The sequence below is a fragment of the Sceloporus undulatus genome, chromosome 4, assembly GCF_019175285.1.
Source record: "Sceloporus undulatus isolate JIND9_A2432 ecotype Alabama chromosome 4, SceUnd_v1.1, whole genome shotgun sequence".
Classification (NCBI taxonomy): domain Eukaryota; kingdom Metazoa; phylum Chordata; class Lepidosauria; order Squamata; family Phrynosomatidae; genus Sceloporus; species Sceloporus undulatus.
The window spans coordinates 52,542,956-52,567,306 of NC_056525.1; the positions used below are offsets into that span (position 1 = coordinate 52,542,956).

Here is a 24,351-nt window from a genome sequence, read left to right on the forward strand (position 1 = left end):
AATGAGAGAATGGATTTCTCTCGGCCTTGGTGGAATATGTTCTGGGAACGGTTTCAAGAAAAAGGAAGCGCTGTGCGGTAAAATGCCATTCTGATCACGTTCTAGTTTGCTAATGCGGTAATATCCGTTCCAGGACCGTTCTCATCACGTTATGATACGGAACGTTCTCAGAACGCAGTGCGGTAATCTCCTGTATCTTTATCCTTCAGACTGCCTTGATAATATTAATTCATACACAAGATGCTTTCTATACACAAATTTTAAGAACTTGAGAACCCAACAACTCAAGTGAAATTAGAAGTAAAGGTAAATGTATTCCCTATTGACAAGGTTGTCAAATTGTGTCTGACCATTGGTGGCAGTGCTCATCTCCATTACTAAGCTGAAGAGCCAGCGTTGTCAAAGACTACTCTGTGACCATGTGGCCAGCATGATTGCACAGAATGCTGTTTACCTTCCCACCGAAGTGGTACCTGTTTATCTACTTGCGTTTGCATACTTTCGAACTGCTAGGTTGGCTAGCTAGGACTAGTGATGGGAACTCACCCCATCATGCGGTACCCGGGCCTTGAACTACCAACCTGCTGACCTTGCCATCAATAGAGTCAGTGTCTTCACCACTAAGAGTTAAAAAAACACCTGTGCAGCTATCTTCAAATTATTCTGGAGTCTTTTCAATTATTTCATCCAGATTTAAGATTCTAAAGTGGTTTGTGGACTGTAGATTGGGTTCTGTCTGTGTTTATCTTAATTATATTCTGATTTATAGGATGTAAATATTTGCCTGTTTTAGAAGATACAGTTTACTGACATATAGCTGTCTGCCAGTGGCACACCCACACACCATGGCTCCATACTATGGGAGTATAATTGTGAGAGTCAGGATTTGCTCAGATTGTGCAGGTCGGATGCACATCAGTTTGCATGTACTTAGAGACTGATGTTCAGAGCTACTCAAGTGCAGGATTGCCAACTCTCTTTAGAGGGCTAGACAAAGCTATGTAGGCAGGGCTAGACAAGCAGCATGTAGATGCAATGATAAGCTCTTCACTGACTGAACTTGTGTGTGTGGTACAACTGTCAGATGGCAAGGAATTGCCAAGGATAATAATAACAACCTTATAGAAGAGTGAAGGCAAAATCACTGGGTTCAGTACAAGTTTTGTCACTGTTTAATGAAATCTGAATTGTATCCCTGAATTGTATAGGATTTTATAAGTCAAAACTAGCATTTTGAATTGTGCCCAGAAATGAACCAACAGCCAGTGAAGATGTTGCAACAAAGAAGTTGTGTATTCCCTGTAACCAGCCCCGGTTAGCAATTTGAGTGTGGTTGTTTGGACCAGTTGAAGTTTCTGAACACTCTTCAAAGGCAGCTCCACATAGAGTACATTACAGTAATCCAACTGGGGTGTAACAGGGCAAGTGTCACAGAAGCCAGATCTGATATCTCAAGGAATAGGTGCAGGGGGCACACAATTTTATCTTTGCAAATGCACTACTGGCCACTGCTGAAACCTGAGCTTCCAGGCTCAGAACTGAATCCAGGAGCATACCCAAGCTGTGGACCTGCGTCTTCAAGGGTAGTGAAACTCCATCCAGCACAGGCTGAATCCCTATTTCCTGACCTGCCTTTTGACTGAGCATATGAATATCAAGATTGTATGTATTAGTTAAGTCTCTACTTGTTAACCATATGAATGAGCTATGAATACCCAGAAACAATACATTTTTAAACTTGCCCTGGGATCTGCCTTTGGCTCTTCCCCCCACTAAGGCTGAAGCTTCATTGAAGACCTCAGAGGAGAATGTCTGCATCTTTCTTTGATCACTTGACACATTTGTGATATCATAGGATTACATCTTGAGTTGTCTATTCTGCAAAGCATTACTCCCTGTTGAAGCCCATTTTGTTCCAGCCAAGCACTTGAAAGCATGTGTTAAAATTTTTAGCTTTGTACTGAAGGCTGGGAGGCCCATTCTCCACATTTATGCATGGGTAACAGCTTTAGAGAGCACCATTGCTTTAAAATACAACATCTTTCAAGATACTGGAGTTTGATTAAGCTGCAGCATCGATCTGGGATCATTTTCATGTCATATACTGTCTAACTAAGCAGCAAAATAAATTTGCAATGACAAAAAGAAGTATGTTAACTGAAGCTATTCTACAGTCTATACCCAGTATAAAATATTTCAGGATCAATATTCTATCTATGTAGCTGGCAATTAAAACAGATGAAGTTTCACTTTTTAAAAAGGCAAGCAATTTAACAGACAGATGGAGCTTTCTGGATATAATGGGGGTGGAAATTGAATCTGTTGACCCTGACTTTTTCTCCACTTTCTTCATTACCAGCCAGGTCATGACTTAAGCTATTAATTCACTCAGAATCAAAAGCAGTCTCTTTGTATCCTTAAATAAAGACAACACCCTATGTACAGTTTAAGTGGGTGTTCACTTTTATTCCCCCTGTTAGCATTAATTAAAATGTCACTTTACATAGCATATACAAAAAAAACCCCTGTGCTTTTCTGCATCAACAGGAACAGAATAAATGTCACTTCTCACAGTAAGGTCTTTTAAGGATGGCCCGCTTAAAGAGGCAAATCTTGTTAATGATTGGCAATATAAGGGAGGCAGAAGCAAACTGGACCCTGAATGCTCAAAGCTTAGCTTGGCTTTCTATACTGGGAGGTTTCAACCTATGACTATACAGGCAGGGAGGTGGTGATGGTAGTAATAATAATGACAGCATATATATTTTAGGGCTTCCTGTGAGAGGGATTAATTCTGAAGAATCCCACAGATATGGGGCGGGGGGGGGGGGGGGGGGTGGGCACATTATGATTTTTTCAGACAAATCAAATATAAAATCTCTCCCCCCCAACCTCTCCCTCCCTCCCTTTCTCTCTCCCCATCTCTCTCCCTCTCTCACACATATCCCTACACTAAATTAATGCCACATAGGATGGCTTGGAAAAGTCCTGTGAATCTAGGGTTGCCATTAGTCAGGACCTCCAAACTGGGACAAATGTAAGACAAAATTTTCAAATGTAGGACCTTTTTTTGGGTCCTACATTTGAAAAAGAGCCTCGCTGAGGGGAGGATTCCTTCTCCACTTGGGCTCCATTCACGGAGCCTAAGCGGAGAAGGAATACGCCCCCAGGGAGGCATTCTTTTCCCCTTGGGCTCCGTTTTTGCCAACGGAGCCCAAGGGGAAAAGAATCCCCTCCACTCAGCAGGATTATTTTCCTTCTACCGCTTTGGGCTCCGTTCACGGAGCCCAAGCGGAGAAGGAATCTGCTCCTTTCCAGCCTCTGGGGAGGCTGGCTTCTACAGAGGCCTGGAAAGAAGGAGGAGAGTGCCCGATCATGGCGATCGCGGGTGTCCCCCTCCCTTTCCCGGCCTCTGTGGAGCTTGCCTTCACAGGAGGCCTGGAAAGAAGGAGGAGAGTGCCCGCGATCATGGCGATCGCGGTGATCGCGGGCGGCTCCCCTCCCTTTCCAGGCCTCTGTGGAGGCTTGGCCTTCACAGAGGCCGGGAAAGAGGGAGCAGAGCCAGGCCGCCTCCCTCAGCGGAGGAGGCCAAGCAGGGAACGGGCCTCGCTCATGCGAGGCTCCTTTCCCTGCCTGGCGTCCATCGCAGGGGGGGTGTCCCGGGGGCGGGGCCAAACCAGGGCGGGACCGTGCGGACCCACCCCAAACCGGGAAAGTCCCACCCCCAGGCGGGATATGGCATCCCTATGTGAATCCATCCATCATCTCAGCCAGTGCCCATACTGGTAGGGGTACTCGAAGAGAGCTAGTTCAAAAAAGTAATGTTTACAAACTTTGCTCCTTAAAATGCTGGTGATTGATTCTCTAAACAAATCTGGAATAGATAGCTTTGGGCCCCTTGAACTTAAATTTAGTCTAACATTTTACTGAGTGCATCTGAGCAGCCCAAAAATGGTTCCTGGCCTTACAACAGAGCAGGTCAGAAGCAGCATCTGTCAGTATATACTTTCACTACCATGTGTTGAAACTATATGTTAAACACTGTTTGTCTAAGTACACCCTGCACTGTACTTGATGTCAGCTCTCAGACAAGGCTGGTCCAAATGTCTGTGTGATCACACCTACCTAAAATAAATGTGTTCTGAATGAATGGAATACCTTTTTTACTTTCTAGTAGGGTGTGTTCTCCCATGCAAGATGATAACTACTAGTGCACTCATATTTCTTTCCAGATGGCTTTCATTCAGATAATTTGAATTGCCCAAATAGTAGCCCTTGGAAGTTGTGAACTTCTCAGCTGGCACTTTCATTCATTAGAAAGGGCAAAGGTATAGAGAGCAGGACTCAGAGAAGCCAATGTGTATTAGCTGTTACACTGTATTCCAACAAGTGAATTTCCCCTGACAATTTTGCAGTATCCCAACTGGATGTAATAAATGTGGAGTAAGAGAAGATGGGGAGTTACACTGCTGCAGCTGAATAACTGTGATACTATTTGCCATATCTGAAAAATCTGGCTGCGTGTTCGTGAATATAAAGTACTAAAGCCCTGCACTTAAGAATTTTTAATTATGATGATAATATACAGATACATCTTGAAAGGTACATAAAGTCATAAGCATGGTTCTTTTTCCATGGGTTCAGATTTCCAAAAGTTTCTATCTACTATTTTAAATGACCATGTGGTTTTGTGCAGATACTGCTTCTTTGCCTGTGGTACACTTCTTCATTGTTTTGTGATCAATCTGTGATCAAAGTGGTTGTGCAGAATTTTGTAGCACTTCAGCTTACAGTCTGCAAAAGCAAAAATTCTTAGATTCATGACAGCTTTGCTCTATTATATGTATTCATGGAGGGGGCACTTGCCTTGAGTACCTACTGAGTATAATAGTAATAACAATAATAATAAGGAAGGGGACATTGACTGTCTGTGTTATCTGCTTGTGTTGTTGTTGTGTGCGTTTAAATCATTTCTGACTTATGGCGATCCTAAAGCGAACCTGTTATGGGGCTTTCTTGGCAAGTTTCTTCAGAGGGGCTTTGCCATTGCTATCCTCTGAAGCTGAGAGAGTGTGACTGAGTGGCTTTCATGGCCACCGGGATTTGAATCCTAGTTTCCTGAGTCTTAGTCTAATGCTCAAACCACTATACTTGTAGTGAATCAAAGGAGGATTTTGTTTTTAAAAAAGATTTTGTTTAAAGGAATTGTTTAAAGTTCTGGCACTGAAACATGTTCCTAAGCTCAGAGAATGCTCCATTGGTCCCTGTTCTTTAATTCTATGTCTTTGCACCTGGTTGGTGGACCTTGGCATTTCAACTAAAAAACGGAAGGCAGCATGACAAGTATGAAATCTGCTAACACTTCCTTCAATAGTCAACTTCACTATTCTGTTGGCTTGTCTGGAAATAGTCAGCAGCTGTAGTTAGGGAGCAGTCTATCTGCCAAGTCTATTCCCTCCAATTTCCTCCTTTCCCCACCTGCATGCCCATTCACTTCCAGTCCCATGTGGCTCCTTTAAAAGCAACAACAGGAAAACACTCTTTGTATATTTTTGTGCACTGTTTTCAGACGAATGTCTGTCTCATTGAATAAAACATGTTTGTTCTTGTTTTAGAAAGGTAGGCAGCATTTTGGCCATTTTAAAAAATATATGCATGTGAAATGCATGCTAGTTTATTTTTAAAAGCCATATTTATAGAATGTGTTGTCTTCCCCCAAATGTATACATTTTTACTGCAGTTCTGCTAAACCAGGGAGTGGGTCATGTAATAAATTCATTCAGAAATACCTCTATGTGGTGAATTTCTCCACATAGCTAACTGGTTAGTGTGGGGAGATCTTCTTGCCAGTTGTGAGTCCTTCCCTCATGTCAAAACAATTATTAAGTGAAGAATATTGAGTCAGAGCTAGTGCCAAGTCGAAGGGGGGAAAGTTGCTTAATTCTTCCTGAGAAATTATTCACTTTAAATAGTCTGAGTCAATGGGAGACACAGGGTTCAGTCTGATAGCCATGCACTCTAAAGTAGTATTGTTTAGATCAATAGTACATGGAGGGAGTTGAAGCTTCTGAATAGATTGCTCATAGTCATTAGGTAATCTAGGTTGATGCCAGATTAGGTTAGAGTTCAGCATTACTGACTTGACTGTACAGTTCTGCACGCAGAGCTGGGAATCCCAGACAAGGTAAATGACTTCATCATGTATCATGCGGCAGGAAGGAATATGTTGATGTTTGTAGTGAATATTCTCTTTGCCTGAAATTGTCTTATGTTCTTGTTAGAATGAACCAGTCTTTGAATATTTTCATGGTTAGAAATGTGATTTGGGGGGGGGGGGACAAAAAAGACTTCCCCAGAAAAATGTATAAAATTGAAATATTTTACATGTATTGGCTCAAAATCATTTCTAAAATATAAGAGGAAGACTGTTATCTAAGACCACATATGATATAAGGTTAATAACAATTCCACATATTGGTTTCCTTTTCTGAATTCTTTTTATAGGAATGAGTGCATTATATCTGTTTGACAGTATGGAGTACTAGTCAAGACAAAATGATTTTATCTCTTTAGCTAGTGCTGATGGTTTCTTCTGTTATTAATGATGGCAGTTTTCCAGCCCTGCAGTGTGACAAAACCAAATAGGTTCCTTATAGTTCAGATGTTCCTTCCAGTTCAAGATCTTATAGCTCCATTTGCAACAATAAACAAACAAACAAACAAACAATTCAATTCAATTTGTAATTATATTCCAAGTAGTTTGATGTCAGAACAAATGATCTATAATTCATTTCTAATTTCTAAAGTTGCAAAGTGACTTTCAATCTGCAGGCTTCTCATATATTTTTTTCTTCTTTTTAATTTCCAATCCCACTTTTAAAAAAGGCCCAGAAAAAAAAAAACTTTCCCCCCTTCATGGCATCATAATTCTTGCATTTGTTAATTTATTTATATTCCACATTTTCACCAGTTGTGGTACTCAGAGTTGCTTACAACTGTTAAAACAAACATAATTAAAAACTAACAGCATACCAAAAAATCAATTAAAGCATCATAAAATTAAAAGTAATTGACACAAATTTAGGGTGGAAAAAAGTCCAGAACATTATACAAGGCCTGTTTCCTGGAAAATCAATTCCCAAAAGCCTCTGGAATTAAAAGGGGGTTACCTGCTTGCAGAAGAACAGTAAAGTGTGTGCCATTCCAGCTTCTCTGAGAAGGGAGTTCCAGAGCCTGAGAACAGACACCAAGTAGGTCCTCTCCCACATTCCTCCAAAATGTACATTTGAGGGTGGTGAGATAGAAAAAATCTTGCCCAGAAGATCTCAAAACTTGGCAGGTTTGTATGGGAGAATGTTGTTCTCTAAGGAGACACTATCATGACAAGTTTTTTCAGAAGGGGGTTGCCATTGTCATCTTCTGAGACTGAGAGAGTGTGACTTGCCCAGGGTTATCCAGTGGTTTCCAAAGTCATACGCCAACAGTCAAACCACTACATCACCTGGTTCTCATATGGGAGAATACAGTCCTTGAAATTACCTATAAAATTCTATATGATTCAGGGTACGGTTATCTCCAGTAGTTTTCATTCTGCCCAGAAGCAGATGGGCAGCCAGTCGGATTGTTGCAGCAAGGGACAATCTGGCTGCATCTCTTTGGACTGGTTGAAGCTTTTGGGATACTCTCCAAGGGAAATCACATAGTATAGTGCATTATAGTAAACTAAACAGGATGTAACAAAGGCATGTGTCACTGTGGCCAGGTCTGACATCTCAGTGAAGAAGCACATCTGGTGTACAAGGCTTAACTGTGCCAATGCACTTCTGGCCACCACCAAGACCTGAGCTTCTAGGGCTGGATCCAGATGTACACCTAAGATGCAGGCACTCTTCAGGCGGAGTGTAACCACATCCAACATAGAAGTTTATCACATTATTTACCTTCTGCTCTGCGATGGGAGCCTCCTGGTGGGATCGCAGATGGTGCTTTTAAAGGGCAATGCTTCCATTTTCATCATGGAAGCGTTCTCATAATTGTTTAGAAAAGGGCCCTTTTTTAATAATGGATTAAATTGTTATTAAAAAAGGGCCCTTTTTAAAATAATTACAAGAATGCTTCCATGACAAAAACGAAAGCATTCCACCTTAATAGTGCCATCCGCGATCCCACCAGGAGGCTCCCGTCACAGTTTGGTGATGTTTACACAACAGGAGCATGGCAGGAGCCCTTGGGTAGATAAACTCCATAGGCTGAATCTCTGTCCCCTGAACTGCCTTTTGACTGTCCAGGACTACCTCTTTTCTTGTCATCCACTCCATTATTGACAACAGGCATAGGTTAAGACTGAAAAGCTTTCTTAGATTTAGGTGGGAAGGGATAACAGAGTTGGATTTCATCTACATACTGTGGGCTAAGTGTGTGATTACATGATTAACTAACTTGTTGGAGCTAAAATTTGGGTCTGGTAAGTGCATAGATGTGAGATTGGCAGGGAACCTGTGGCTAGGGTCTGGAAAGTGCAACGATGTGAGACTGGCAGGGATCTTGTGGCTAGTAACCTCATTCTGCTTTGAGTTCTATGGTTAGGAAAAAAGCTGGACTATTGAAAGCTTGAAATAGTTGAGATCCTATTTTTGCAATAAAATCAGTGATACAAGAAAGAGAATATGTCTGTGCCTTGATCCAGAGTGCCAGAATAACATGCACATGTAAGGATCTCATTTGGACCTTAGACAGCCTCACTTGAGTAGAATTTTATGGCCCAACATTAAAATCCTGCTCCTCTAATTTTCAGCTCATATATTTGGCTATGAAATTAAATTCTCTGAGGGGAAGAAATTAGTCTTCCCTCTTAAGCGATAAAGAAAGCAAATGACTGAATGAGAGCCAAAGACAGTATCTTTTCAATTTCCTGTCCATAAATACAGTTGAAATGCCACAGAGTGGCATCAGTATGAGCTCAAAGAGATGTGGGGACACAGAAGTGCCTCTGTGTGTGCTTAGTCAAGAACAGCTTTGGCAAATAAGTGTTTGTGGATTTGTTATGGAATAAGTGCTGTTAGCTTGCCAACACACTCAGACATGTTATCAGCTGAGATGCTATCACTTAATCACAAGGAGGCTGCAAGAAAAACTAATTTTCAGGGATACAGGTTATTCATTTAATATTGCATTATCTTATTTTGACTAAAGGCACAGCCTGTTTGGGTAATAGAAGGGACAGCAGTTTACCAGTTCTCCTTCTGAGCTACCTAGAACTTTGTAAAATTCCCATAATACCTCAACTAGCAGAGAGGTACAGATCCCAAAGTAACTTTTCCAGGCTTTGGTCAAGGCAGTGGTGTCATTAGGTTTGGCATCACCCAATACAGTAACTCATGGTGTCACACACACACCCGACTGAGCTCTTCCCAGACCAGACTATAGAGAATCATAGGCCCAGTCCAGATGGGCCTATTGTGCGTCCTGATCACGTGCTAGGGGTTGGCCAAGGGCACACTGCCCATACTTGCCTCACCCCTAGCACGTGACAAGGGCGTCAAAATGGCAGCACCCTGTACACACGGGCACCACCATTTTGATGCGACAGACGCTTAGCATCCGCACGTCACACCCCCATAATGACGTCGCGAGTGCACCATTGGCGCACTGCGGCATCATTATGGTGCCGCAAAAAGAACCCGCTTTTTGCAGGTTCTTTTTGCTGCGCAAGGGAGCCACGTGGTTTGTCCACTGCAGCTTCCTCGCGCAGCAAAACAAGGCCCTTTTTGGGCGGTCTGTATCCCACTATAGAATCCTAGAGTTGGAAGAGACCACAAGGGCCATCCAGTCCAATCCCCCGCCATGCAGGAACTCTCAGTCAAAGCATACCTGACAGATGGCCATCCTTAGTAATATTTTTTTTATACTTAATGTTACTCATCAATCATAATTCTCATATATCACGTAATGTAATGGTAATAGTTGTGACATAATCAACTACCAAAATTAAAATTATATCTTTAAATTAAAATATCATATGTACAATCTAAATGTATTTACATGTACAAAGTTTCATGGGGTTAAAGTGAAAATTGGGTAAGATATGATGTTATTAAATAACATTTTAACAGAATTTTTAAAAACATTCAATTTAAATTCAATTTAAGTAAAACAAAAAAAGGGATCTCTCCTTTCTCCTCCCACTGAGCTTCGCCACGTACACGATATCTTCAGAACTTTAAAGGAACACAGCCAAACAACACAGCCACAAAGACAGCTATTTGGTGAGCAGTTGTGTAACCCTGTGTGGCCCACTCTCGTGCCCCAACAAACTACAAATTTCATTCCAAAATTCCATTCCTTGAGCCGTGGCAGTTAAAGTGGTGTCAAACCAGATTATTTCCCCAGTCTGTATGCAGCCTTAGTCACCTGTAGATCCAAGAGCAGGTGTAAATCTGTTATGAGTGCAGCTAGTTCCCGCTCTTTCCAAAAGTAGTTGCAAAATTGGGGATTAAGTATGGAGTCTGTTGAAAGCAGCAACTGAGGTGCAATTTGGGACTGCTCTGCCTCTCTGGCCAGAGAGGAAGACGAACAGCACCGTACCAACCATAGTCCCAGCAAGTGAACCCTCAGTATTTGGTACATAAGGCCATTTTGGTGCATATTAAGTGACTGTGGGTTGATCTTTTGGGAGCAGACCTGGTACCCACTCTCAACAAATCAAGAGATACAAGATGCGAGATGGCCCATATATGAAGCTGGCCCCAAATAAAGGGCATCCGATATACCTGGGATCCTGCACTTAGAAGGGACGTGTGGCCCTTCTGCTGTGGTTAGACTGCAGTTTCCATCATTCCAACAGGCATTCCCCGAATAAAAATCCTGTGGGCCTCCCTCCTCTTCCGTGGCCAAGAGGTTGGGCTATGGGGATTTTTGCCTGTTTGTTTTGATTTTATTGTTGTGGATTTTAATCTGTTTGTACACTGTGTTTTAAATTTGATGTAAGCCGCCCTGATCGTAGAAGGCGGCATATAAATAAAAATAATTATTATTATTATTATTATTATTATCACTCCGACTGTGTTGGCTGTGAACCATGTCAACTGCACCTTTCCCCTCTACCCTGAAAACATGAACAATATTGACCTGATATATATTCCCCTGCACTCCAGGAATAGAATATTCCTTGTAATGAATGAAACATCACTCCTTGATTTGTATCCCCTCCCTCCTTCTAGCTTCTACATAAGCAACTGTGCATCATCCTCACTCCAACAAAATGCTCCATATATTCTGTTCCTGAAGAGAAGCTGTCTGGGTGGTGATTTCAGTAACTTAATTAGCCACACAGGCAATATTGTTTAAATGCACTTATAGTAATATGCATTATCTTATTGACCTCCTGTTACCATCCTTGTCTCCATTGGAAGAATCTGATGCTGAAAAGCAATCAGGTTCACAAATTGACAGCCTGAAATGGGAAGGAAAGTAAGAGGGTGGGAGAGGACTCAGTGAAAGGAACTGCTTCTTCATTGTGCATGTATGGTCATAAAACACCAGCAAAGACCAAAAAAATGAATGGATAAACATGCTGTTCAGGGCAAAATGCTTTCTACCATTATGTATGGTTTATTGGGAGGGGAATTTTCGGTTGATTATTATTGTTCTGCTTAGTTCATGTCAAGTTATGAAGAGTGGTATGAAGAGGGTGAGCCATTAGAAAGGAAGGGTTTTTTTCTAGACTGAAATAGGTAAACTGTTAAGCTTCATGCTTTAAACCATTTTAAAACTGGTGGCAGGTTGAGTAAAATCTGACTTTCAGTCTGTTTCAGCTCCATCAGATTGCATCCCTCTGGTCTCAGTGATTCCCTATGGAACTGTTCCTCCCCCATTTATGTCAGCCCTATTTTCTATAATGTGTCCAGGAACACAACCCTGACATAAACTGAAACTTACCTGTACTTCTCAAAATGTACAGAGTCTTAGTCTAAGTGTACTATGAACCACACAAAAGCAAGAACGTTATTGGCTAGAGAAAACTGTTCCTTTAATATACCAAACATACTTTTAGACTATGCCAAGTTAAACATAATGCATGTTATGCTCCTAAAGTAACAAGAGAGACTTTCAATCTGTAAAGAGTGGTAATAGTTACTGTTTGTGTGGTTTTTTCCCCATTTTTCTAAGAGTCTTAATTTCCCCTGAGGGGAAAAAATCAAGGAATACTCCCCCCCCCATGTGTTCAAAATTTCCATAATTTTTACATCTCTAAGGAGCACTGCAACCTTCAACATCATTTTTAGGTTCTACTTGTTCTAGTTCTACATGTGCCCAGTGACAACTGGTGGCTCTGATGTCAGTGGAGCAGTAAGTCCACTTAGGATTTTAGTCCACACTTAAAGGTGTTGTCCATTGGGCTGAACCTATTTGCAATTTTGATGGTTCCTTAAACGTCTGAATAATAATAATAATAAAAACTGGACCAGATTGGAGCCAAACAGGATCAGCCTTTGTTAGTACTTGGATGAAAACCCAAGATGTATATAGCTAGCAGTAATTGTATCAGAAATTGTGAAGTACTGATAGGAGGTAGCCTTGCATGCAAATTTAGTCAGATAAGGCCAGGGGGAAAGCTGAGTCAGTTCCTCTGACTTTGCCATTCCTTCTTAGGTCATGGGGAAATGCGGTTTGTAGTTTATCCATGTGGCGCCAACCTTAAAACACCTTTGACTCATAGGACTAAGAGGTAGAAGCTTTGGTGGATTACCCTGTAGAGAAATGAGATTAGCACCCTTTGGGTAAATTCCTTTGGTTGATTGTAAAGCTTCAGAGAATTACACAAGACATACTTTAGTCCCGAACAACTTGAAACCAGTTTTTGTCTCTGAATCTCCCAATAGCAATATATGAAAGAAATCACTTTCTAGTGCTTTTTTCATTGACATTTCATAAATCATTCCTCATTACTCTCCAACTAATCCAGGTTAAAGATACTGTAGAACTGAGTGTACCTAACTGCATCAGAAATATTGTGGCTTAGTTTTCGGATATTCATTCATATGACTTTTCAAAATCCAGGACTGTCTCCTAGCAGTGTACTGACAGGACAGGAGCTCTACCTTGCAAACTGGGAAGATTTGACATGCCCAGAGGTGTTAAAAAGGTAATGGTTTCCTTACATGAATGTCATGCTGGAGCAAATAGGTAATATGAATATTTAATTCTGCCCTGTTTGCTTTGACCCTGCCCTGTGAGCGTGGACTTGCCTATTGCTGGAATGTGGCCCCTGAAATCCTTCCCAGATTATGATTTACCAATATACTCTCCAAATGTCTTCAAACTATAGTAGCTGTACCCCAGCATCATCAGGTTTCCTTCTTGGTAATACATAATGAGAAGGTAGCCTTCCTGTAGGGAAAAAAACAACATTATTCCTATTGAACAAGCACATTATTTTTTCTTTTCCTAGACAGAATGAGGGGGGGGGGGGGGGGGGGAGGATCTCAGGGTAGGTGATGAAATGAGATGAACAAGGTCTTAGCTAAGACACTTGACAGAACTGCTACCTGCAGTTCACCACATGGGAGAGCTTAGTACAGGCATAGAAACCCCTACAATTTAAAACAAGGCCAGAAAAACCATGCCCTTGGCTAAGAAGCAGCTATTCCCATGATCCTTCACAGCATTGGCCAAGAGGACAAGAACTGGGAGGGGTGGGATTGGAGCACAACAGTATTTGTAGGGCTATAGCCTCTCCCACTCCGATTTAGAAGTAAATGCCTTCTAAATAGTAAATTTAGAAATCATGTGTGAATGTGCATGCAGCTACCAGCTTCGAGATGCTGTTGGCAACTGAAATGCCTGCAATAGGGGGATAGAGAACACGAGCAGAATCACACCATTCACACTACATAAGTGCCTGAGAGGTTGAACTGTAGTGGAAGGGACCTATCACATGAAGGCAACGCATTGTCCAATACTATCATATATTACAAGAAACTATTATAAAATAATATACCTAAGAAACCAAGTGTTAGAAATGTCATGAAATTTCTTAAATTAACATACCAAACTGGTCAGCAAGGTAAGGTTGTTTTCCTAAAAGGTTGACTTGAGGACAAAATCCAATAGTAGACCCTTAATCTGAGACAGGTTGTACAGGGAGATGCAACTGCACCAGCTGATCCCAAGCCCAGAAACATTACTGAAGGAGTTGGGATTACATACCCTCCAACTGTCCCTGTTTGGGGAAAAACAGTCCTGATCTGTTATAACACTTTTTTTTAGCTGCTTTTGACATGACCTTGTTTCTCCTCCTTCTGCCTCCCTCCCCCTCTTTTCTTCAACTTGCTTCAAACTAAGTTCAACGTGTGAAACTGGTTTTCACTCAATATTTCATGGAGGTGTGAAGAAGAGGAGGCAGAATCTTGTCTTTCCCAGTAGGCTCAAGCAAAAGCAAATTGCTGCAGCCTCTTCGATTGTGTGTGTTTTTTCCATTCATATCCTTTGCTATCTTGACTTTACTCCAGTGTTGCTTGGCCACATGTGTTTCAGTTCTCATCTATGAAATGTTGCAGGGTATGGGACTACAGCATGTTGCTGGAAAGGGAGAAAGCTGCAGTTCAAAAAGCAGTCTTTCCAAGTTCTGAATTCTGGTTAAGAATTCTCCTGATGCCCTCAGTCTGAAGAGTCTGATTTTTCAGGAAATGCTTGGGACTAAAGGTGTTTTGGATTTGGGAGTTTTTCAAGTTTTAGAATATTTGCACATACATACTAAGATATCCTGGAGATCGGACCCAAGTCTAAACATTACATTCATTAATGTTTTGTGTACACCTTATACACATAGCCAGAAGGTAATTTTATGCACAATATTTTAAATCTTTTGTGCATGAAACAAAGTTTGTGAACATTGAACCATCAAAAAGTAAAAATGTCTCTGTCTCAGCAACCCATGCAGACAATTTGGAATATTTTAGATTTGAAATTCCAGATAAGGGAAACTCAACCTGTATAATAGTATGAAAACTTGAGCTTTTAGGAGCCCTGGTAGCAAGGAGCCCTGGTGGTGCAGTGGTTAAATGCCTGTTACTGCAGCCACTCATTCACAAACCATAAGGCTGCGTGTGAAAAAAAGGGCTCAAGCCCGACTCAGGCTTGCATCCTTCCGAGGTCACTAAAATGATTACCCAGATTGTTGGGGGCAATTAGCTTACACTTTGTAAACAGCTTAGGGAGTGCTTAAGTGCACTGATAAGCGTTATAGAAATGTACTTGCTATTGCTATTGCTAGTGTGGTCATTTGTTGGGCAAGAACTGACAAATTGGGGTGATTTGGATATCTGTTTGACATAAGAAGTGTTAGACATAAACTCATATGTACATTTTATTTTCTTTATTAACTGCAACTAGCAAGCAACCTAACTAGGGACACATTTGCATACCTCAGGCATTTTTAGGGAGAAGTTGTCTAAAATGAAGCAGTGTAACATCTTTATAGCTCTTTGGTTTATTTATATATGTCACGTTGATAGCTGCCCAGGGGCCTGGAGTGTCATAGAGGGAAATTTTTCAATTTTATTCCCATAACTGCACAATTGCATAAAGTCACCGTTCTTAGGTGACTGGCATGTTTTGCCCATCCTCTCCTGTGTGATAATAATCATTGTTGTGTTGAGTAGGTCTAGCTCTCAAGGGACCACTCTTACATGTTCTTCTGAAATGGTCTATTTCACTTTATAAGGGCTTGTACTGAAGAACATCTCAGTGGATTATTAATTTTGTCTTGGGTTGGGGTTTAAAAATTACAGTATTGTAACTTCTTCAGGGAAAGATGTCCTTCAGTATGAACACCAGGGGTTCATAACTACAACCATACATCTTTCCCACCACTGAATAAACTCCTCAGTGGTACTGATGTAATTTCATTTCTGAAAAAGAAACGCCGATCATAGTATCCTCTTTGACTAATCTAAATATTGTTCATTGGGGATTCTGTTTCCTCCCCTTCCTTATTAACAGCTGCTGTAGCAATCCCCTCTTTCCTGTTCCCAGGGTTTCACTGAACAATAACTTCCTCTCGCAACCCCTCTTTTCACCCAAGGGCTGGACATCTGTCTTCCTTCCAATTATGAGAAGCTTCTTCTGATTTCTCATTCAGTTGGACTATGTTATCACTCTTTCCCCCTGGTCTGTACCAAAATATTATCACAGTCATAGGCAGCACAGATGTGATGATGAACTAGAAACAAAAACAAGTTTGATCCCAGAAGACTACATGACACTGAATTATAGGGAAATACATTCTAGAAGTTGAGCTCCAGATCTTTTAGAGATAAATGATTTGCGAGATAAGGTTTTAGAGGTACAACACTGAGATGAATGTCTTTACTTATTTAGAGAACCCTGAAATGTTTGAAAAAGATAAGAAAAGACAAATGAAGAGACACACAGTTTAGGATGTTTCTCCCCTATATTAATGGTATTATTCATCATGCAAGCCCTCTTGAGTTCTCGCTTTTCTGCCTCTTTGGCATCAGGTGACCTTGCATCTTGTTACATTGCATAAAATCACAATTAATTGCTAAAATCTGAAAAACACTATACAATACATTGCATTTTTTCATGATTGTACCTGTGGCTACTTAAAAGCAAGTGAAATATGTATAGCGTGTTTCATTTGATTTTAAGTACCCACCATTTAAAATTTTAAACAGATAATTCACTTTGCAGTTCACAAACAACCACATGCAGGTTGAGTCTCCCTTATCCAAAATCTGAAATATTCAAAAAAATGAAACATTTTTCTGATGGTTCAGTGTACACAAATGTTGAATCAGGCCTAAAATTATTTAAAAATATTATATAAAATTACCTTCATGCTATGAGTATAATGTGTATTTGAAGCATGTATATGAGTCCCTATATTGGTAGAAAAGCAGGATATAAAATAATAACAACAACAATAACAATATATAAAGTTTGTGTTTAGACTTGGGTCCTATCTCCAAGATATCTTGATTATGTACTTATATGCAAATATAGGTATTCCAAAAAAAAAAATCCAAAATGACAAACACTTCTGGTCCCGAGCATTTTGGATAACAAGAGGCTCAACTTGTTATCTACAAATTTTCAAAACTAGTCTGAACTCATCTCAACCTAAAGCTTGTTTGTATATTCAGAACTGGAACCATAACCTATTTGTTTGTTTATTCCTACACTTATATACTCTTTTTCATTTTTAATGTACCAAGGAAGTGTTTAAAAGGATAAAAATTATCAAACAATAAAAATACTACAATTCATAAAAACATTTGTTAAAAACTAGAGGTAATTTGAAGAGGTCTTACCAACATTTACTTCCAAGCATGAGCTGCAAACAGATCAGGGCTAAAGTTTTCCCAAATGGCTTTCTATAAATATGTGTACCTCCCTATTATGGTATCTAGTGGAACACTGGAATAGTAGAGCTGACAACAGGCAAAAAGCCATCTGAAAAATGCTTACTAACTGATAAGTTAAATAAGTAATATAAATATGACATCATTATATATATCAAAACATAATCTGTTTATAAGAAATTCATATTATAGTATAAAATGTGTAAGTTAAAATAATTGCTGCCTGAAACATAATTTCACATAATACACTACAAATGTATTAAGATTTATTAGACTGGCCACTTAAGCACTGCCAAAAAAAAGAGGACATGAAAACAGATTTACGTAGTCAAAGAAATGTGTTTAAAAATAATTACTGTAATTAGAAATAATAATACCTGCTCAGTCTGCTAACTGTTGGTTGGCAATTTCATGGACTTGGCGTTCCCTTCCCATAGATGATTATCTTTAAGCCAGGCTTGGACTGATTCCTAGGATGCTTCTAGGAAGCGGGAACTGAATGTGACAAGTGCTTTGACACAGCTCTTAGCATCAACAAAAGGCTCAAGATGGGCCCACTTGTTTCCAAAGCCTGGTTGATGCTCTTTTCTCCCATCCACCATACACAGATGTTGGAGGAGGGAGAAGGCCACAGGCAGACATGAACGCAGTAAGGCATTAAAGAAAGAGGCTGCTCAAATCTAGCAAGTTTCAGCTGCCTTTCCTTACCAAGGTCCTGGTAAAAATACAACTGCTAGCATAGTGCCAGCATTGGGCGGAGTTGACAGAAAACTTGGAGTCATATCCTCCCTACTAGTGGCAGTGATGCATTCATGTCTTCTATTCCAAGTCTCAATTCAAGCCTCAAGTCTCTATCTTCAAGTCTCAAGCTGAGTCTCAAGTCTGGGAATGAACTTTAATAGGAAAAAGGAGGTTGTTATGGCATGTGTTTTGGGGGGGGGGGGCAGTTTCAGTATCTAGGAAATCAAGAAGACATGCATAGAGTTAGGTTAAAAAATTATTGCAAAGGAACAGCAAATGTTTTAGGCAATGGACCTGAGGCAGAAGGATCCTTCTAAAGCTTTTCAGAAACTTTAGAAGACTCCTTTGATCTGTTGTGGGAACTGACTCAACAGTCAGTGATGCTGCTGAGTTAGCTGGTCACTAAAAATATACAAGTCTAGTGCATCATTTATTGCTGAGTCAAGCCCAAATCCAATCATGAGTCAGTTGACTCAAGTCTACATCACTGACTGTTGAGTAAAAGATATCTGAAAAGTGGGGCTGCTGTGTTACATATGCATCCTTTCCAATTCAAAAAGTGTAATAACCTATATATCTTTAAAGGTTAAAACACCTATATATCCATGATCTGATCTTTGGCAATTTATAGAACATGTATTATGGACTAGATCAGTCCAGGGGTACATATAAAGTAGCAAAGACATAGACCACCCTTCCCCAACCCACTGTCCTCCAGATGTATTGGACTACAATCCTCATCACCCCCAACCAATAGCCATACAGATGGGGAATGATGTGAATTGTCCTTTCATGCTACACTATAATCCTGCTTTCTGTTAATCTTGTTCCACTTTATGGAATCCTTGGATTTACGGTTTAGGGAGGGGATTCAGAATTTTCTTTCAGGGGTCAATAGTTTGGCACCAAACTACAAATCCCAGTATGCCATAGAATGTTGCAATAGCAATTGGATTCATAATGCTGTAATTGTGCAGCGTGAAAAAGCCCATTTGAGTTGTGCCAGGAAGAACTATTTTAGAACTATTTTGTTTCTTTTCTTTTATCACTGTGTTTTCTTCCACTGAGAAATGTATGTGAAATATGTGAAACACACTTCCAGTATGTGAAATATAGTGGTGATATGTTTTCCATGTGCAGATTTTCAGAGGAGATAGTAGTTTCTATAGTGAACTAAAATGATAACATGTTCAGGAGATGCCATTATACATAAGTATCAGTCAGCTTCAGGGGAACTTTGCCTCCAGTGTACATTATGTAAAGATTGTGTCTGTTTATATAAGTCTAACCTAAATAAAAAATGACAGTTCCTCAATTAAATATGACCTCTATTTTTAGGCCTGAGTTACAGAAGTTGATTGGGGGAGACAATATATACTGCAGAAACACACACATGTCCAGTCATTAAAAACTTCTTGGTCTTTCTTCTCTGTGTCCTATTACTGGGAACAACTCAGCACAAGGAGACATGGTGAAGGGTTTTCTGTTGTAGTGCCTTTGGAATGCCCTCTATTTGGAGTCCTGACTGGCATTAGCATTCCTATGTTTTGGTGCCAAGTTGTTTGTTTGCTTGTCTGTTTATTGAATTTATACCCTGCCTTTCTCTTGGGATTGGATCACCCAAGCATTGGGGATTTACTGAGATTAGGACTTGGTTTTTAATCTTTTGATTTATGTGATTTATTTTGTTGATGTGATTAAGTTGTTTTTAATGGTTTCAGTAGTTTTAGACTGTTTTAAAATGATTTCAAAGTTAGGCCATTGAGTTTCATGGCTGAGTAGTTGAATCTAGAGTTTACTAGTACTTTTTTATTAACTGGATTTTTTTTTACTAGATTTCCTAGTATAAGAATTAAAAAGAAAAGAGAAAAAGAGTGGGGAAAGGAATAGAATATGGACAAGGCTAGGCTTATACATTAACATAAACTACCAATATTTCCTAAAATACATTTTCTTGGAAGCTGGCATCTATAAACACACGTTAATGCAAATTTTTCTGACCATGGAACAATAAAGGGTGAAAGTTTATGTTCCAAGTTTTGGAGTATAAGCAAAAGTAACAGTGGGATTGTCCACAAAGCCCCAAAAGCCCAGGTTCTCCTTGAGGATTTGGCCTGCATTGTTTGAACTTGATGACACAAGGCTGGGGGGAACCTGGACCTTTTGGCCCGTGCTGAGTTTCCTGGAAACTCTAAGGCAAACCCCAGCTGTTTACACGGCCCCCCTGTACTCCTTATCTTACAGTACATCATTCCAACTGAGAAGCACCTCCCCCCCATTTCCACATAAGATACAGCTATGGGTGTGCCTCTCAGTCAAAGTGACAGCATAGCATGGTAAGGAGCACATGCCTGTTCTAATCCCAAGTCAGTGCAGGGATGGGTATACCTGCTCATTCCCACACCAACCCAGGAACCAACCTGGGTGAATATGTAGTTAATACATTAATTACTTCATTCTTCTAATATATAATTAATACATTCATTAATGCATAATTAATTTCCAATACACAATTAATGCATCCAACCAAAAAGGAGTAAACACTGAACGCATCCATATAACATACCACAGAGAATTATCTGTATTATGACCTGTTACAGACTGCCAAAATAAAGCTGCTTCGGGTCTCTTTGGAGGTATGCTGTTTAAATGATGCATGGGTCCTAAGAGTTCGGAGGTTGGGCCAAAGTCACACTCCATTCCTAAGTACTGGAGGGCAGCTTTGGTGCAGCTTCCGGATTCTTAGGATGCATGCATAATTTAAACAGCATACCGCCAAAGAGACCCGAAGCAGCTTTATTTTGGCAGTCTGTAACAGGCCATAATGTTTCTAACATTTAGCTGAAGTAGTTTCTTTCTTAACAGGTATACTGGTGTCCAGGACACTTGAAACATCTTTATTTTCTGTTCTTTTTCTGCTGGACAAGGCATACTTTTAGGTCTAAAGAAATTTTAGATAGTGAAGGGCAATTTATCTTTGGTTGATTTGCACTCCTTTCTAACTCTATTAACTCAAATCTAGTGCTTTTCAGCAAGCATTTATAAACTAAACTTGTTGGTTTCTCTGAAGATATAATTTTTCTGATATATTTCTCAAATATATCATTAAGGCTTCCAACACAGCAGGGATGGCTTACCAGTGTATCCACTGACCAGCACTGTTCACCTGCCTGTGTGCAGAAGGAGTCATTATAATCACTATCTCCAGGGCTGTAGCTAGGATTTTAGGAAGGGGGGGGGGTAAGTGACACCCTTATATGTGGGCGTTGGGTGTGGCAGTGCAGCAGCACACACCATCATTTTGCTAATGGAAGGGGGGGTCCGGACCCCAAGATTGGCTACGTCCCTGCTATCTCTATCTCTCCTTTAATGGAAACCATATTTTTCTAGGCCTAATCTGGCAGTCTTGGATGGGAGACTACCAACAAATATCAGGTACTGTAAAGAGGAAAGAACTGGCAAATCCATCTTAAGCATATTCTTTGCCTAAGAAAATGCTGAAAAATTCATGGTGTCACCATAAGTTGACAGGCAACTTGAAGGCACCATCATACACAATCATATTGCTATGCATATAAGAAGAAACATCAGTGCAGCCCTATAAGCCAGGCAATCATGAGCTATGATTCTTCTCATCACTTTAGACTCTAAAGTTTAGAGCAACACAAACACTTTCCCAGAGCTTTCAGTTATGTGGCTTCTGCCTGCATTCCATCTACTACTGATCTTCTTCTGCCAAGCAGTGGTGATTAGATAGAACACAGAACAATACAAAAAGACTTTATGTTTTACGTTTATGTTCTCACCCTTCAACAATCAATTGAAGGGTCTATTTAAGTGGGGAATATCCAAGAGTATGCCAGCTATGAACCCTAAACTCCTCAGACACACAGTGGGAAGTGTGAGATGAAGGAGATACACCCACTCAAAGAAAAAAACCCATGGAGATTGACTTGTCCACAGGGTCCTGAAAGCCCAGAGCTTGGAAAAGTGACTTTGGGGACTACATTTCCCATCAACCATGATGGCTGCAGGATTCCGGGAGTTTTTAGCTCAACAAAGTAAATTCTATACCTATTTGCCTGAAAACACCATGGAATCATTCACCAGGAAATCTAGAGGTGACCATATAACACTGATTTTAAAATCTCTCCACTGACTACCTATTAGTTTTATCACAGTACAAGGTATTGGGTCCAGCCTACTTACGGAAATGTCTCCTTCCATATAATCCGCCTCACACGCTTAGGTTTTCTGGGAAAACTTATTACAGCCAATGAAGACCATATTGGCTGCAGTTACCCAGAGGGCCTTTTCATCTACCGCTCCTAAATTATGGAACGGCCTGTCAGAAGAGATCCGACAAATTACAAATCTTGACAGCTTTCAAAAGGCTGTCAATCTGATCTCTTCTGATAGGCCTTCCCTGATTAATTAACCCAACCTAGTGATACGGACTGCCCCAAAGACTGCCCATGATGTTCTGTTCTGTTGGTTTTAATGTTTTAATGTTTTAAGGTTAATGTGTAATGTTTAATAATTTTAAATGTATTTACAATTTTATTGGATGAATTATGTGGATTATTTTATGAAGAGGTAATGGGATGTATTTTACTGTGTTGTATGTTGTTATTGTATGCCACTTTGATCCTTGGAAGAGGCAGGATAAAAATATTTATTTATTTATTTATTTATTTATTTATTTATATTCAGACTGATAACGCTATCAAAGTCTCATTTTATCAGCTGGAAGCAATTAGTCCTACAGTTAGGTGATGAAAAGTGTCTAATGAGAAGTAAGACATGCTTTTAATTAGCTATTGTTTGATCTCCCTTGCAGCGTCTTGTGATATTTAGTTGATTTCACAGTATGCTCTCCCTGTAAGTGGAAAACGCAAGATCTAGTGCCATTGGACATCTTGCTGCGGGGTAGCTTATGTAACAACCCTTGCATAATTTTTGCTGAGTGCCTCTCTAGCAGCATCCTGCTGGTTCTGTGTCTGAGAGTTGTTGTTGTTTTTTAATGTTGAAGTGCAATCTAAATTTGAAATTATATAACAAGCCATCATAAATTCAAATATTGCATTGAAAGCTTGATTAAGGCTACAGTAATGCTTACTCTAGAGCAGTGGTTGCCAACCTGTGCTCCAGTGGTTCCCAACTGTGCACTTCCCAGGTGTTTCACGGCCACTCCAGGAAAATGAAAGAAATTAAAATTGAATGAAATTAAAGATAAGAATATATTCTTATACTGTATATATTCTTATACTGAATATATTCTTATACTGTAAGACATAAGGTAAACCTCTTAGAGGCTCTGCCATAGAAAAAAGGGCTCCTTGAGTCAAAAAGATTAGGAACCCCTGCTCTAGAGATTCAGTCCTGCTGAACATAGATGTCTGAGGGGAAAAAATCATGCATGACTACAATTTTATGCACACTTATTAGGAGTAGGTGTGCTTGAATATAGTGGGATTCATGGCTGAGTATATTGTTAACTGGCTGCTTAACCAAATAGCATGGGACACATTGTATCTCAATATTACATAGCATTGTACTCAGGTTGCATTAGGAGGATCAGTTTTGCCCCATCTTGAACAGCCAGCATGGAAAGTTTGCAGAATCAATTGAAATATGGGGAAAGCCAGTAAATGATTGCTTGATAGGTTATAAGAACAGAAAAATCATGCAAATTCTGTTCACACATTGACCAACCAGTTGCCTAGGGCAAGACCATCCACAGCATATGAATGCAGCCGCACACCCCTGCATTTTACTTCAGGGCTTGGAAGTACATCCAAACTACTGTATCTCTGTTTTGTAATGCTCTTGGTTTATGCTCTCCAAAATGTTCAGAATAGAATGAGTACTTTCAAGAGGTTCAGTCTCCCTTGAAAATGCTAAGTGGTACCTTTTTCATTACTATTTAATGTCCTTCTTGTATCGCTTTCTCTTAGTACCTTGGCACTGTTTATTTTTTCCCAGTCTCCTTTGCAAGATGAGCATGAATGTGATGATATCTCTATAGGAGGTAGTCACTCAGCAGCCTCATTGAGCAAATGAAACAAATGGTTTACTCTCCTTGTAAAGTGGTATGGGGAATATGATAAAATAGAAGCAGATATACCACACATCAGCCCAGTTTCCCTGAAAGTGAGATATGTTCCCCCTTTCCAAACATTTTCATATCCTTTTGTGCAGTAGGGTAGCATATACAGGAAGAGGA

At 40.1% G+C, this 24,351-nt stretch overlaps 1 protein-coding gene across 2 annotated transcripts in view; it reads left to right on the forward strand.

The window, feature by feature from the left end:
- INKA2 (inka box actin regulator 2) overlaps positions 1-24,351 on the forward strand; it is a 49,245-nt gene that overhangs the window by 18,813 nt on the left and 6,081 nt on the right. The window lies entirely within an intron of this gene.